Here is a 15651-nt window from a genome sequence, read left to right on the forward strand (position 1 = left end):
TGGGTTTCTGACTGCTATCCACCGATGAAGCTCTAACAGCTGCTTCTCTAAGCACTAACTGCAAACATTTAAAATAGTGCTAAAACTCATTTGTCCTGAATTAATAATCATTAAAAGACTTGTGCCCAGTGTTTCCTGAGTTGCTGTTCATGCCCGTTTATGAGAAATTACCTTTTTACATACCGTCTAATGTATTTAGCCCTGTGAGACCAGAGAGCACAAAATATAAACACAGAGAAATGTCAAACATGATCATCTGACAGCTTCTTCATTAATGGGGCTTTGCTAAGGATTTGAATATTTCAGGGTTGTTGCTATACCAATAGCAGCACCATTTGTCTGGGTGTTCATCAGTAATTTGGTAGTCTGGGACTGGAAGTACAAATATTAACCACTTGGGCAATGCAGGCAAAAGTCAAAGACAGCCTAAAATCGGACATTGTGTACCCAGAAAGGTGACCCTCACGTCTGTAGGTTCGATGCTATACATTTGATGTGTTAGACACATGATTAAGTGAATTTATAAATATAGCACACATCATCTGCATCACAATGTGAGGTCATTTTTGACCCACTCTTCCAACAACCTGTGTCCCTAAAAATGCAACAAAACAATTAAATATAGTTATTAGATTTATTTCAATCGCCTAGTGCAAATAATCAAAATAATTACAATATCAGTGTGAATCCAAACAACTGCTGCTCTCTGACAGATAAAGAAATGAAACAAAAATTGATTCAGAGCTATAAAGCTTTGAAATGTGCTTTAAATTTCTGTGAAATAACATTTGATTATGGCTTCACAGTGCAACACACCAACATCAATCATAAATAGCAGTGTGAACAACAAACACGCAGAGTGCCTCAGTAATTCAGCTGAGAGCAGAGGGAAACCAAACACAGAAAGAGGCTGTGATTTTAAAGCAATTGTTCTGTGATTGAAGTACTCTGCTCCCCAGCCCCAGGCTCTCAAATAAAGCCTGATCCCTCTTCCCCCATATCCTCCAAAATGTTTTAATGAGACCAAATCCTTTTAACTCATGCCCGAACTGCCAGAGTTATGGATATAACTGTGTTTGGTTGTGTGCGCGTGTGTGTGTGCGTTTGTATATGAGAGTTCTGAACACTTTCTCCTTCTCCTGGAGTGAAAAGGGAAGAGCAGCAGTTTCCTCTGGAGGGGAAATCACATCAAAGACATCAAAAGATCCAAAAAGGTGATCCAAAGATCCAATTTCAGACCAAATGAGCATTATCTCGCACGACCAACCGTCCGTGACCACCGCCTAGCTTAACCCAAATACACCGAAATGTGTCTGAACTCTGAATAAAATGTTACCAAAATATTACACCTGACAGACTTTAAGCTTATCCTGAGCAGCAGTCCTGATCTGAGTGCAAAACTATCACCAAACTGTGGTCGGGATAAAAAAAATCTGAATGACTCTTACATGTCATATAGTCAGTAGGCGTTTATCTTCAACAGGAAATTTAATTTCAGTGTAGCAACTAGGTATTAAAATAATAATAATAATAATTAGCCTCAGCACAAACACACATATACGGGTGGTACTAGTCTGTGCTCGGCTGTATAAGGAGGAAACGTTTTCTTTTTCTACACTTTCAGAGTAATGTGGAATTTTCTGAGGAACTGTTGCTTAGCACTGATGGTTATCATTCACAACAAAGAAACAACACACTGAAAGGGGATGTTCTAGAGGCTAGAAGTGAAGTAATGTTGATAATACATAGCTTAGCTATTTGCAACGATAGCGCCACAAATATATATACCTCCATAGTTACTATTAGCCATACCATTAATATGTGAGTTGGACAGTCCAGTATTTCAGTCTGTATTAAATATTTCAAATAGTATTGAACAGCCTGCCACAAAACTTTCCTCCAGCACCACTTTGAGGTTGACATGTGGTTCAGAGTACAAAATACTTAAAAGTTTGAAATAGTTTAAATCATGAGGTGTATTTAAAACTATTTTTACATAACTAAACCTCTCAACGTCCTTTAGAATACCACAAAGTTGTGTTTAAATACTCATTTATCCAAGAGTTGTGTGACCTCCATAAATTCATCATCTTGTTTTAATGAAATATCTTGCTGAATCGTACAGATAGTGTCAAATCAGACTCCTACATGCAATAACAAGTTCTTATAAGTTATCATTCAGTCTTCAAGCATTCCTTCACAATCATATGATCTGTGAATGAGTATTTCATGGGAGAGTGAGAGAGAGGTGAGATAAAATGCCATTTCCTAAGAGAATAACATAATAACATATTCCAATTGCTCTGTAACACAAACAATATGCAAGCTGTGTACCATTGTAATTAAGAATATAGCTTTTAATTCAACTAGGATTGTTTTGAATACCATTTTTTGGGCTCCAGAGATTCACTGGTAATTAGCAGCGAATGTTCAAATGTTCATCCAGCAGAGCCAATGGGGTTTGTTCATGTTAATGGAGAGTCCTCTTCACGCACTAAGGTTAATTATGGAGTTCCACAGGATTCCCTGCTAGGACCAATTCTGTTTACATTATGGATGCTTTACCTTGGCAGTATAATTAAAAGCATAGCATGCAGTTTCTCTGCTAAGCAGATTATGCCCAACTTTATCTATCCATCAAGATAGATTACACACACCAATTAGTTAAACTGCAGGAATGTGGATGACCTCTAATGACCTCCTGCTTCTACATATTACAGTGAATATGTAGATCTGCTACCCTCCATTTGCGCAATATCTCTAAAATGAGAAACATCCTGTCTCAGAGTGATGCTGAAAACTAGTTCATTAGTTTACCTTACAATATAAAGCACCTTGAGGCAACTGTTGTATGATTTGGCGCTATATAAATAAAAATCAATTGAAATGAATTAAATTAAAAATTGAAACAATCAGTTTGCAAAATTTGTACCCATGTTAATGACCACAAAATCACTGCAATTTTTAATTTTACAATTAGTTAAAACAACAAAATGGACCTTTCAGCTTTTCATATACTTTGAAAGTGTTTTTTTTGGAGACCCTTTGAATGTGCCTGTCTCTAAATCACTTTGGGTCAACTTTTTTTTTTTTTTTCATTTTTAATGTGCTATAGCTATAAAATGAAGACGTTATAGTCAACGCCAGGAGGTTCAGACATTTTTTATAGATTATGTTTGAGCTATATTTTTTTTTATTTCCCAAAAAATAAATTCTTTGTGATGACCGACAGCCACCAGTGATGGATGACCCAAACATTTGACCAACAAATTCAGCCTTCTCTCAGGCAGCTGTGTCTGCAACTAGTGGTAAATGACCCCTCATAGCTATAATTGCCAGTTCCCCATAGTGAACAGGCAGAAGTGACTGACCTTTTTTTCACCTAGTTTAATGACCAAGGAGGGCCAACTCACTATCTGTTACCTGCTGCCTCTGCTAATGCCAAGGAGAATGTTATCAAAGGAATGAGCCTGTCAGACTGTGGCAGGAAGTTCATGGTCCAGTGGAAAAAAGGGATAGATGAAACTGAAAATATGCATGTGAATTCAAATTAACCATGTTAAAGGATAGAAGATGGAGAACCAGCTTCAACAAAACAACGTTGGTGAAGTCTGGAGAGGCCTCAGAACCATCTCGGGCCACAAACAGCAGAACTCTCTGCCTGGGAGGGATGTGAGATGGGCAAATGAACTGAATCATTTCTTCAACAGATTTGACTCAGCCATGAGGCAGTCTGCAACATCGGCTGCAGACTCACCCACCCCCACTGCTGCTGTTCCACCTCAGACACTTCACACCTCCTCTATTCACCCTGCTCACTCCTCACCACCCCCAACAACAGCATCCAATACACACTCAACACAAGGCTCCAGCCTGTCTCTCTCAACCACCCAGGTTAGGAGGGAACTGAGGAGGACTAATGGCAAGAAGGCAGCGGGTCCAGATGGCATCAGCTCGAGGGTCGTCAGGTCCTGCGCGGACCAACTGTGTGGGGTGATGGAGCACCTCTTCAACCTGAGCCTGAGGTTGGGAAGAGTCCCACAGCTCTGGAAAACCTCCTGTGTTGTACCAGTGCCAAAGACTTCACGCCCCAAGGACCTCAACAGCTACAGGCTCTGACATCCCACCTGATGAAGACCCTGGAGCGGTTGGTCCTGGCTCAGCTTCGGCGCCTAATAAGCTCATCACTGGACCCACTTCAGTTTGCCTACCAGCCTGGCATTGGAGCGGATGATGCCGTCATTCACCTCCTACATCGTTCCCTCGCTCACCTGGAGACCGCTGGAAGCACTGTGAGAATCATGTTCTTTGATTTCTCCAGTGCCTTCAACACCATTCTTCCCTCGGTTCTAAAGGACAAGCTGGTGAACTCTGGAGTGGACCATCACCTCACTACCTGGATCCTGGACTACCTCACCGACCGACCACAGTATGTGAGGACTCAGGGCTGTGTGTCGGACAGGGTCGTCTGCAGTACGGGGGCCCCACAGGGAACGGTTCTGGCTCCGTTCCTCTTCACCATCTACACTGCAGACTTCTCCCACAATTCCACCCAGTGCTTCCTGCAGAAGGTCTCTGATGACTCTGCAATAGTCGGCCTCATCACTGATGGGGACGACAAGGAGTACAGAGGTCTGACCCAAGACTTTGTGGACTGGTGCCAGCTGAACTACCTCCAGATCAACGCCAGTAAAACCAAGGAACTGGTGGTAGACTTCCGCAGGCACAAGCATTCTCCACTGCAACCACTGAACATCCAGGGTATGGACATTGAGGCTGTGGACAGCTACAGGTACCTTGGTGTTCATCTGAACAATAGACTGGACTGGACTCATAACTCAGACGCCCTCTACAGGAAAGGGCAGAGCAGGCTGTACCTGCTGCGGAGACTCAGGTCGTTTGGAGTGGAGGGCCCACTCCTGAAGAAATTCTATGACTCTGTGGTGGCTTCTGCTATCTTTTATGGCGTGGTCTGCTGGGGCGGCAGCATCTCTGCTGGGGACAGGAAGAGACTGAACAGGGTGATCCGAAGGGCCAGCTCTGTTCTAGGATGCCCTCTGGACCCAGTGGAGGTGGTGAGTGACAGGAGAATGGCGGCTAAGCTGTCATCCCTGATGGACAACATCTCCCACCCCATGCAGCAGACTGTGACAGCACTGAGCAGCTCCTTCAGTGGGAGACTGCGGCACCCACGGTGTGGGACGGAGAGATTTTGCAGGTCTTTCCTCCCCACTGCTGTCAGACTCCATAATAAAGACTTTAACTGATCAAGCACACACATCCATACATATGCAATAATACTAAGTGCAATAATCCTTTCTGTCATCGTTGTATTTTTACTCAGTTGTATATAGTATTTGTATTTGTATTCTATTTTTATCTTATTGTATATTTATTTTATTTTATTCTACTGTATATAGTATTTTATTTTATTCTATTCTGTACAGTTGTGTACTGTATTTATTCTTATTGTATTCTAATTTTTGCCTCATAACTTTTGCACTGTCCACTTCCTGCTGTGACAAAACAAATTTCCCACGTGTGGGACTAATAAAGGTTATCTTATCTTATCTTATCTTATTTCCAGTTAGTTTTAACTTGGGTCTAATTTTGTCATTTGGCTATCATTCTTCCTACTTATAAAGATGTTGCACCAGTATGGTTGATCGCATTTGCAAATGATTAAAACAAGATTCCCCATTTGGTTTTATAATATTTTTCCTGTAAGACTACAGCAAACCAATAGCACCCGTATGCCATCGTGAAATTGTTATTTAACAGTATACTGATGGTAAATTTCATACTATGAGAACTTTTGCCATAATGTGCTGTACAGAATATAAACATGACACTGTTATAGACTGGTTCTTGTATTTTCTACTGTACTTAAGCACTCAAAGTACTTCATACCACATGTCTCATTCATACAAAAATTCATACAGCTATTTTTTCCTACTAATATTCTAGCTAATATTCACATGATTGACACATTGGGAGCAGCTTTTGCCCTTATCTGATTGCCATTACATCATTATTTTAGTTTTTCTATTGTAATGTCTTTGAAGCATTTATCAGTGTCAAATATATTAAAGTGTTCTAGAGTTATAGCAATAAAATGATTTATACTGCTCAGTTCTCAACTTGCATATCCTCTTTCATATAACTCAAATTGATGTTCTGTTATGTTTTGTTCTTTTCTGGACTATGGAAAGATATCAATCAGTCGCCCCCTACAAAAAAGCACTAGGCATCAGTGGGAAGAAAAAAACTCCCCTTTAACAGGAAGAAACATACTTATTATCTGCTACTACTACTGTAATATGAAAATGTTTGCTTGCTGTTAATATTTGGTCCTTAAGGACATCAGCATATAGTAAGCAATATTCCAGGGGGTCTTATCTTTAGCTGGGATAGGCTCCAACCACTGGATGGATGGATGACAACTTGTTATGTTTTTATGTTTCTGTTAAGTCAACACTTTATAATAACTGCACACTATCAAGCATTAGTTAATCATCTGTTAAGCATTAGTTAATGGTTACTTAATTATCTCTACAGCATCTACAAAGTATTTCACATCATCAATTAATAGTTTACAAGCACTGCTTTAAACTCTTTGTTCATGATGAATAAGCTAATGTATAACACTTTTTATTAATCATGTTGTCATGTTTTAATGTCATGATTAATCATTTATAAACACTACTCTGCATCAGTTACAAACCAGTCATTTCAGGATGTTCAGTGGTATACAAAATCATTGGTAAAAGGTAAGTAGATGGTTAACATACCCTATATAATACTATAAACTCTGCATGTACTACACATACTAGTTTCATACATTTTATAAACACTGAATATCAGGGTTACACGAGCCACTCAATAACTATAAGGTGTTCTGACAGTAGTATATCATTTCTGTTACCCCCGAGTCTCCAGATTTGCTCCTTGTAAGACCTCCAGGCTCTCTCCAGATGTTGGGTATGGGCACCTGTATGAGGGTCAACATACCACCTGGTGTGGTTAACAGTATGGTGTTCATACCCTAAATTTGGGAGTACACGATAGGCCCGCCATTCATCACTTATCACTGAGGAACCAATCCAGACATGAAGGGTAATCACAGGAACAAGATGTCTTCGAGATCTTTTCTCCACAAGTCGCAAGATAGGCCTTGTGTCTGACGGAGGTTTGTTTGACTTGTCCACCATGTGCTGCTCCACGACAGATCCTATTTTCAAAATAGTAACATGAAACATGTATGTTTAAATATATGTAATAAGTATTTGTTTAAACTAAACTTAATGTGCACTTGCATACAAATTTTGTCATTCCTTGTTTTGTTATAAATTTATCCTTCAATTTACCATTGAGTCTTTTTATCAAATAAGAAAATATTTGTTATGTTAGATAATAAGAAAATAAGAAATATAAAAATAATAGGAAAATGTGATAAAAGGGACTCTGTGTAGTTGTAATGTTAATGACAAGTCTTTAAGGTGATAATCTAACTGACTTCACTTACTTTAATTTGCCAGACAATTACATGTTATGTTAATTGACTTTAATATACTTAAAATGGGCTACTGATTTTTCTTTATTTTATGACAGAAGTATGTATGTACAAGTCATTGTAAATGAGACCACACACAGGGGCTTAGTGCCCTGTTACTGCTGCTTTTATCCCCCTTGTCCAAGGTGCTCCATGCACCTCTGCATGGACAGAGGAGCGAAGACACGCACTAACATGACAGGAGGGTAAGGTCAGGTTTAGCAGGGATAGAACATGTTAAAGAGGTTCCCTGTTAGCTCGTTTTAAGGAGAATTTTTGTGTGAAAACAAATAATAATAATAATAATAATAATAATGAATTTTACACGAAGTGTGTCACTTTGTATGGAGTTGAGTCTAAAAACATAATATGAAAATTAAAATAGATATCTTACCAAGCATATTGGTCTCCGTTGTTCATCCTTTTCTTCAGTTCCATTCCATCCAGTCTGCTAGCAGACTTTGCATTTTATTTTTCTTTTAAGTAGCTTTTTTCTTTGAAGATATTTTATAAGATTCAGTGCGCCTCTTTTCGACATCTCCTCGTTAATTAGATTTTTCAGTTGCGTGAGATTTCGTATTTTTTAGCCAGTTTGTTGTTAAGCCCACAGAGGAAGCCGCGCTTTTGCTACTTCCTGCTTCCTACATGACCAATAGGAGACCGCGATGCTGTGCCCTCTCACCTCTAGGTCATAATCAAGCTGGATTAATGGCTTCTCTATGAATACGAAAGCCCAAACCGATCCGGCATGCAAACCTGGGCAAAAAGGGGGAATAGGGCTTTGGAGCGTGATGTCACGGGAGCTGGGCCACGCCCCCTCCCGCCATGACAGTAGGCCAAAGAAAGTACACGGAAGCGTCAGCTATGGTTCGTACATGCTGTGTTGTCGGTTGCAACGTTAGATCACACGATAGGGAAGGCAAGAAGCTGGAAAATGGGCTCACTTTTAATCGTTTCCCCTCCTGGAGGCAACGGGAGGGATTTCATGTATCTGATATGAGCGGATATCGAGTTCTCTGCCATCCCCAATTTTTTGTTGGTTTGTTCGCAGCATTTTCTTTCCAGTGAGTTCTAAATAAATTCATATCTCTCTTAATAGGCTTTTAGTGTATTTCGAATGCGCTGAGGTCATAGATAATTAGATAAAACATCGTAATGTGTGATGCTATAGAATCACGTCATCTTGACTGAGTAGCTTATTATTTGGCATTATTGCAGGCAAACCAGCATATGAAATATGAAACAGAAAAGAAAAGTATGGGGTTTTTTTTATTCAAGATCTGTTCACCTGTACTTAGCAAGTACATACACATGAAATGCAAACTATTTACATGGCAACGCACAGCTGGCAACCTGGCTGTATCTTGGTCATATGGTCAACGTACTCAAAACGTGGAGGCTTAAAAACGGCCAAATCTTGTACCCAACCGTTTGTGAACTAGATGTGTGTCTCCAGGAATTTATAATTCCGAAAATGATTCGCCGTGTATGCGATGACTCCACAGACAGGGTAAGCGAAGATATCGGGATAGGACAACGGCGGTAGGCTGTCTGGGTTTCCACTCCACTGCCTTATTTCATACGGGTCCACATTACCGATGCATGCTATTTTTTCCAAGTACCATCTCTTGGCGTCTGGGTGCAATCGGTCGCGATACAGCCCTTTGTCTTTTGCGTTGATTTTAAGCAAGGTTCTGGCAGTCTCGCTTCCAACACAGTGTGTTTGTTTTGATTTGTGGCCTTCCGACATGGCGCCGCGATCCCACAATGCACTGCGGCGTGACGTCAACTCCAAAGCCCTATAATAACGTGGACAAGATGGATGTTGGTGTTACCAGTGGTGAGTATTTTTTTTTACCTCATTGTATTAGCTTATTTCATTGCTAACACCCACCGCCTATTAGCAGGTAGCTTTTCGCTAGCTGCTATTAGGCAATTAGCTTAGCTTAGAGCTACATTTAAGCTTTAGATATCGGCAAAAACACTGTTCTGTCACGGTTTGCCGGGGCAAGCCGTGTGGAATTATTTAGGACCAGGACGCGGTAGCTCTGGTGCAGGTGAGTATTTATTAACGAAGGAAATACAAACAACAAAGGCACTGGGAACATGAACTGGAACCTAAACTGGGTAAAACTAACAAAACAAACCAGAAACGAAGATGCAGGGAGGTCCGGGGAAATACACATGGAGAGATGCAGGGAGACCGAGGGGAAACAACACAGACGAACCAGCAACTACTAGGACAGAAGACACAACTTAAATACACTCAGAGAACACAGGGAGATTACACACAGGTGGGGAACACAGCTGGGAGTGATTAACGTGACGAGACTAGGGAGGCAAACTGAAAACACATAAGACGCAGACCTTCACAATAAAACAGGAACTCACACATGAAAGGACACAAACTAAGAAACGCGGACTAGATACAGGAACACACGAGCAGAACAGAGTAAACACTAAACAGAAGAACAGAACCAAAATCGCAAGAAGAGAAAACACAAAACACTGGGTCAAAAGGACCCAGGATCATGACACTGTTCAGTTTATTTTATTAGTCGTTTCTTGTGGCTTGGCTCAAGGATTAAATGAGGATTATCGCCTTTGGTGTTACTCTGGGCTGTAACTTATAATTGTGCTTTTTGTAATTTAGTTTGTCAGTCCTTCTCTAGCTATTTTGCTGCATGCAATATGAATTCACAATAAATGCTCTACATTGTACAATTCTAATGCACTATGTTTGAAATACGTTAATATATAATTATAGTCAAATTGGCCAGTTTTTAAATACATAACTAAATATAGTTTGTAATGTTACCATTGTAGGCTATTTATCAATCACTGTAATGCTTTTACTGTTATTTAAAGTCTACAAAGTGTACATTATTATTATTATTATTGTATTTGTTTTATTAATTTTATTTGTAGCCAAGTCTCATTTTGTTTTTAATTTTCTCTAGGTGTGACTGTTGCCCCAACTGCACAGCTAGCAGACAGAAGAAAATCACAAGAGTTGTCTGTGTTGTCTTTTTAACTGTTATACTAGCTCTCTCAAAGGAACCCACAAGTTCTGTCCAGGATTCCAGTAAGGTATTGAGCATATCTTCACTTTCCTCTGATGGGTCTTTTAGTGAGAGTTCTGACTCCTCCATGAGCACAACTTTATCAGATAAAGACAGGAAGAAGAGGAAGAAGGGCAAAGAAACATGACCAAAAACAAAGAACAAGAGGTAAAGTGATTAACTCAACAGTTTGATTTTTCATGCGGTGTGGTACGTTACTACACTATTACATTACATTAATGATTATGTTCTCTCAATTGCAGTCCACAATCCTAAGCAAGTGGTCACCCAGTATAACAAGATTTTGAGGCTGTTCAAACAAGGAGGCACCATGTCTGCTGCCTTTAAACATCCGGGAGTGGACTGGAACACGATTGTGGCAACTGCTCCAATTGCTGAGCTATTCTTTGTTGCACCTGAGAGGTATAAAGAAACAGAAAAAAACAAGCAGGGACAGAAACTTTCATTGTTTGCTACACAGTGTGCTACAGCAATCAGTGCAGATCCAGAAATAGGGGAAAAATTCAAAGCGTATAAAATATTAAAACAAAGGATTAGATTTTTGGGGGGTTTTTTTACATGGTGAAATGTGGTGAGAGTCCACCATTGTTAACAGCTTAAAAAAACTTTTAAAAAAAAGTTATATATTCCAGTTGATTGGTCAGTTGTTTGTAAAAAAAAAAAAATGACACACTTGATTTTTGGTTTGTATGTTTTTTATTATTATTTTACTGTTATAAATTCTGTAGTTTTATTTTGAAGGCTATGGGAGTTTGAATTAGAGGAATCTGAAGAAGAGGAAGCCAAACCTCTTCTAAGGCTGGTAAGACTAGAAAACTCACAAGACTTGTATTCATTTGGAAATTTCTTTTTTTCATTATGTTCACATAACCTTTAAACATAACTGCACTGTAAATGTGTTTTCTGTTTCAGGTATGGGCGGTGAACGTCATCAATAAAATGAGGGACGTTGAATTTCAAGCTAGAATGCTTCTTCAGTTCCCAGAGGCCATAAATTTCAGTAATATACAGTTATTAACCCATCAAAAAAATAACCAGAAAATTCTGATTTTTTGGAACTGAGATGTTTATTAACCCTTTAAACAAAATCCACAAATTTGTTTTTTTGCTATGTCATGTTGTGTATGATATACTTTTATTATGTATTTATTATATTTTTTTATATAGCATTTGATACATTGGGTGTTTTTGGCAACTTCCTGTTAACAACAATGTTAACTTTAGACAAAAAAAAGAGTTTTGTCCCTAACATTTTGAAATTATGGCAAGTATTGATCATGTTGATGAGATTGAGGTCTCAGAAACTCATGTATATATGATACAAAGTATGATACAAGTGATGTAAGTATGATACAAAGGGCATTATAGGGTTAACAGTCCAGCTACAGTGTTTCAATATTTAAGTGATGCTTTGAATATGTTTAAAAGATCATTCTTATAATGTTTTTCTACAGAACACCTAAACTCCTCAGCATGGTGAAGGACTACATTAAAGTCCTGAAAAAGACGCAGCAAGAACAGCGTAACACCAAAATGCTCACCGTGCAGGAGGTAGTGATCGAGGTAGTTCTCCAGGGCTTCTGGGAGCTTCCTCCTCGTCCGCTCCTAAACATGGCCTCCCAGACTCTAAGCATCCTATCCACAAGTGTCATCAAGGCCACTTTGGATCATGTCTCCAAGAGCCTCACGGCGATTGAAACACAGGCCATCTTCACCCGCTCCATCCGAGACAATATGGTCGACACCATCCTGACGGAGATCAGACACAAATTTCCTCAAGAATCAGCGCATAAAGGGCGTAAACACAAAGCGCGGACCCGCCGACAGATCAGAATCAGCAAGCTGTCGGCTTTCAGCCCCGACCGTGAGAAAGCCGACAGCTAACTGATTCTAATCCGCGGGTCGCACTGTGTGTTTAAGTCTTTGTGCAGAATCCGTGTTCCTGCTCTCATTTACTGTCTTAGCTGTTTGGTGGTGGTTGAAATTTTGTGAGATTTCACCTGAGATTCTGGCATTTCGGGCAAAATAAATTTATATTAAAAAATCAATTCAGGATTTTAATGAATCGATTTTACGTTATCCAAGCCAGAATTGATTTTAATCGATAAATCGATTATAAAAACCCACCCCTAACTGGCACCACCGGGCCCTCTGGCCACCACCAGTAGGCAACGGGTGAAGTATCTTGTCCAAGGACACAACAACCGAGACTGTCCAAATATGTTGCTTGATGATTGTTGTTCATGTTTTTAGGGTTTCTTTAGTTTTCAGTGGGCTGGGTGTGTTTTTTTCCCCTTAGTGTTCTTTACTTAATTCTTGTTCATAGTTCCTGATTTGTTTTCCTAGTTCTTGTTTCTTAGTTTTTAGTTTCTTGAGTCTTGAGGTTTTGGTTTGTTTTTTGTGACGTTTATCTCTAATGAAAATGTTTTCCAGCAATAAAAGCTGCCGATTTAAGTTTCATTCCACGTAAGAGTCCTGTGTTTGGGTCCTACAACCTGCCTGTCACAGCACACCATGACAGAAATCAAATTTTATAAACTCATTCATATTTCTACACGAGTCTCCCATCTATATTAAATAATTTTTTTTCTTTCAAACATTTGTAAGAGTCTTATGGTTCTCAAAATGCTTCCACAAGTCCAGTAAGTGTAGTGCAGTAACATAACATATTGATTGTATTATTTTTTAATACAGTTTGAACTTATTCTGTTAACATATGAACAACAGTAACTGAAACTGGTATATAAAATGCATTTCCTGTAGAAAATGCAGTGTGAAAGCTAATAGCTGAATAGTTTGAGTTGAATTTTTATAATTGCTGAAATCTCTGGTGAAAAACATGTTTAATGGGCTGAAATACAACGAAATATTCACCTGACAGCCAATGCGCAGAACTGAAATTCACACAGAAGAACTTGGAAACTAGCTGAACAGCTTGAAAATGTACATAAGAAAAAGTGTCTAATGGCAAAAGAAAATTTAGAGCTAAAACACATCTGAATGAATATTAGTAGCTCATATTCTTTAAACCACTGGGAGAGAGGAATTATGTATTTTAAATGTCTAAACTCAAGAATCTCAAATGAAAAAAAATGGAACATTTTCTTAATATCTGCTGTTTTTTGCCTTACCCTTGTGCAGTGGTTCCCAAACTTTTTTAGCTAGGCCCCCCTTTGTTTTACATGAAAAATGTTCGCGCCCCCCCTTCTCAGGCGTGCACGTTCAAAACAACACTAAAAGCCTATTAAGAGAGATATGAATTTATTTAGAACTCACCGGAAAGAAAATGCCACGAGCAAACCAACAAAAAATTGGGGATGGCAGGGAACTTGATATCCGCTCATCTGACCGCTGCAATCCAAGGTCTTCGTTTAGTAATATCGGATACATGAGATCCCTCCCGTTGCCTCCAGGAGGGGAAACAATGAAAAGAGAGCCCATTTTCCAGCTTCTTGCCTTCTCTATCGTGTGATCTAACGTTGCAACCGACGTACAACCATAGCTGATGCTTCTGCGTGCTTTGTTTGGCCTACTGTCATGGTGGGAGGGGTCGTGCCCCTCCAAAGCCCTATATGTGGAGGGATAGTAATTGTGCGTGTATATGTAAGCATTTAAACACTGCAGAGAGTAGTAACCGTATTTTGTCCCCCATTGCAGAAATCCATTTCACCGAAACAATAATGTGGCGCACAGTGTGACGTCAAAAAAGGCGCACACCTTTCACGCTGCGTTTTCCCCGTTTTCCTCGTCCACACGTAAATGCAAAAACGGAGTTTTTGAAAATATCCACCCTGGCAGGCGTTTTTAAAAATCAATTCAGTGACCGAAAACGTTGTTTATGTGTGGACGAAAGGTGCAAACATATAGAAAAATCTCATTTTTCAAAAATACCCGGGTACGTGTGGATGTAGCCTTTGTCTGTGTGAGTGTAACGGCTGCCGCAGGTGCAGCTGTTTGGGCGGGAAAAAGTACACAGCCTCTCTGATTGGTGGATTCAAATTGAGTTCAGACTCATTGACTGGCATAGATCCACACAGGCCCCTCCGTGCTCCATGTCTGTGTGTTTGTGTGAGTCTCTGTGTGCATGTGTGTGTTCATATGTGTCCATATTTGTAATTTTGTGTATCTGCTGGCTGTTCTTCCTTTTCTAAGGTTTCTGCCAATTTTTCACAGTTGAAAAGCAAGTAGTTTTGAGAAAACTTCAGCTTTTTTCAGATGGCCATTTTGCTTTTCCAATATTCTGCTTAAGTTATTACTTTTCTACTAAATTATACTATTTCTGCTACTATTATACTACTGTATATTAAGTTATACTGTTACACCACTTCTTTCAAACTGTTATGTTTGTGCTAAATATTAACATTTATGCTGAATTACAATACTTATGCTGTGTTTTACCATTTCTGCCAAGTTATTACATTTTTGCCAAGTTGAGCAAAATGATTACAAGTTCAACTACTTTTAAAATACTGACTTCAGCTTCTTCAGCTATTTTCAGCAGACAGCTTCAGCTTTACAGCATTCACACAGCATTTTTACAGGAAATGCTAATTTTTCTAGTATTATGTTAATAACAGATTTGAGAAAAATCATATCTACATTATATCTTACTGTTATTATATTATTATGATCTGCTGCAAGCTGGTTAGAATCATATATGAAAACTAAAAAAAAGTAATTCCAAAATTTTGTCCTAACATTCAAACATTGAAACTACAAAAAGTGATGGCAAGAAGAAGAAGGTAATGTGATATCAATATAGTACCTGATAAAAGAAAAAAAAATGTTCTTTTCTGATTTGTTCATTGTAAGTCTGATCATATATCACTCGTACATCAGTTTTACAATTCCAAAAGAAAAATAAAGGTCAGACGATACAAAGTTGGGAATGCTTTGTGGTAAATGCTTTAGGATTACACTACATCTGTTAGCATTCCGTGACAGTAACCTATCCTATAGGTTGCACAACACCCTAGTAATACATTATTATCTAGTAATTACGCCACCTCTTGTTAA

The 15651-nt window shown here is 39.1% G+C and overlaps 2 pseudogenes; one reads left to right on the forward strand and one right to left on the reverse strand.

The window, feature by feature from the left end:
* Positions 1-6866: 6866 nt before the first annotated feature.
* Positions 6867-8132, reverse strand: LOC146666350 (uncharacterized; annotated as a pseudogene).
* Positions 8133-9319: 1187 nt separating this feature from the next.
* On the forward strand, positions 9320-11485 carry LOC146666351 (uncharacterized; annotated as a pseudogene).
* The last annotated feature ends 4166 nt before the right edge of the window (positions 11486-15651 follow it).

The sequence above is a fragment of the Rhamphochromis longiceps genome, linkage group LG7, assembly GCF_057381845.1.
Source record: "Rhamphochromis longiceps isolate RC_006_pf linkage group LG7, R_longiceps_female_GT1.1, whole genome shotgun sequence".
NCBI classification, from domain to species: domain Eukaryota; kingdom Metazoa; phylum Chordata; class Actinopteri; order Cichliformes; family Cichlidae; genus Rhamphochromis; species Rhamphochromis longiceps.